Source organism: Palaemon carinicauda, chromosome 24, assembly GCF_036898095.1.
Source record: "Palaemon carinicauda isolate YSFRI2023 chromosome 24, ASM3689809v2, whole genome shotgun sequence".
In the NCBI taxonomy this organism is placed as follows: Eukaryota; Metazoa; Arthropoda; class Malacostraca; order Decapoda; family Palaemonidae; genus Palaemon; species Palaemon carinicauda.
In genome coordinates this window covers 57,886,543-57,889,042 of record NC_090748.1, presented here as the reverse complement: position 1 = coordinate 57,889,042, position 2,500 = coordinate 57,886,543, and positions in this window count along the sequence as shown.

Here is a 2,500-nt window from a genome sequence, read left to right as displayed (position 1 = left end):
AAACGATTTTTTATTTCAGAAAGTTGTTGTGTAAATACCCTATGGCGGAGGGTCCCCTTAAGTCTTCTTTGAAAATCTTATACAGGACAAGACGATGAGTAATTAAAATCTCTACTTATTCTCTCCAAATCCCGTCTGCAAAACAGGTGTATTGGAGATCCAACAAAGAAAAGATTACCGATAATCCAGTTCAATGTTCTCGGTTTCCTCCTTTTTCTTTCCTTGGGATTGTTTACCATTTCTAGCCAGACTGTACGCCGCAATGACTTCCCTGGATTAATCTACAACCTCAATTAACCTCGAATTGCATTTAAATGTAATGACACTTGTGGGGTTGAAAATTTTTATACATTTCTTTAATGACAGTTTTTTTTGGACTATATATATATATATATATATATATATATATATATATATATATATATATATATATATATATACCAAAATGCCATGGTAGAGAATCGCCTTCACCTTCTTTTTTGGTTGCTTTCATTATGTAATTCTACGAGAACAAAGTCGTAATATACGCAACCCTAGAACGCTTAATAGCAGAGCTTCTAGCTCACTTCAATAAAATGCCGTATTTATAATTATCTTGCATAGTTAGAATGCTTTACTTCCCAAAACGTTTTTCATTCTATCAATCACACGCTTTTTAGATGTTCCTGTCCTTCTAATCTGCATATTCCTGCTATACGGAGGTACTGTACTTAATAACATAAATGTACTTTATAAGACTTGTAAAATATGATCAAATGAGCTAATAAAACTGGTGATTTTGGGTCCTTTGTCTGGCCACACAGTACTACATTGGATTCCTCTCTTGGGTTACGACTCATTTTTCCTTTCTTACCCATACATCGAATAGTCTGGCTTATTCTTCCCACATTCCTCTCTATCCTCACCTGACAACACTGAGATTACCAAACAATTCTTCTTCGGTCAAAGACTATCACTGAAGGAAGATAGGAACGCTCAAAATATTAATGTTAATATACTAGCTGCCAACTCCAAAGTGAACACAATAGTTTGACCGCTCAGTGTTCAGATGGCGTTGTAGGTATATCGCATGTCGTCTGTTTGTTTATATTTAGAATTTGACAGTTGACACGAACGAAATCATGGCGCCAACAGTGAATAAGTCACACAAGTGTATTCTTTGTAATAAACGAAAAGAAACCGATCCTCATTTCGTGTTTCACAGGCACCCTAAGGATAAAGAACGCCGAGTACTAATAGTATAATGCATGAAATATGCACCACTAATGAGTAAGCCCCACTGATATTGGATAATTAAGATTAAGGCAAGGCCTCTGCAGTACATTTTTTCCTTTTTTTTTTTTTGGCTTAAAACTTTTTTTTTTTTTGGTCAAAGCTATTAATATAGTATATTTCTCAGGAGCTGACACATTTGGCTTTAGGAACATGTTTAGTTGTATGTATTATATTCAACTTTGATTCAACTTGTAAGCGCATGTATACTTCAGCATGATTGCACACCTGAGTAGCATTACAGGAGTACACTGCTCCAACATGTTATTTTGCTAGTGTTCCTTGTCATTTTAGTTTTTTCTACTTCCGAGATAAAGACTTATATTTTACAGTATTTGTATACTGTATTTGTTTGTATTTGTATTTTCATGTACATTGAATGTGTGTTTACTGTCTATGCTTTCTATTTTTGCATACTTAATTTGTCTTATGTTTGCCTTATGTATTTAATTCTTGAAGAAAACCTTTTTTCAATATTATTTTTTTCTCATATATATGATTATATTAGTTTATATTCATGTAATTCATAATGCAATATTGGTTTCCTTGTATGTGTTTTATCTTGTTTTCCAATTTCTCTATGCCCGATATTATTTACTTGGTTATTTTTTTCCTATTTATGTATAATTTATTTAAGTTCATTTGCCTGTGGTTTATCTTGCCTTTTTGGTTGGCTTGTATGCTACCTTGTTTCTATTTCCTTTCCCCATTTGATAATTTTTTGTGTGTTACAATTCAGTGAGTTATTTTGTTCCTTGTGTTTGTATATTTATACATTTATTAGTTTATATTACCAAAGAGTAAATATGTGTGCATCATGCATTTCCGTTTCAATAAAAAAAATTACAATTGTGTCATATACACCTAATATCTCCATTCTACAGTGGCTTACAAACTGTAATTAACTGTATGCCTACACATATACATTTGCAAGAAAATTAACTAAATCATAAGAAATTTAGCTTATAGATATATATATAGTTTCAGAAAAAAAAAATAAACTTAGAAATACAAGGATATGTATTCTTAATATAAATATGTACCTATTTGTAAAATTGCAATTTAGTTAACTAAAATTCAAGAATGTCATAAATATAAGAATGAAATATACTGACGTAGTAATGCAAATTATGAACAAATATGTCGCAAAATTTATAATCGAATTCTATCCTATATTCCAGCATTACCCCTCTGAATGGTTAACCGTTCGCTCAATAGATGGCGCCAT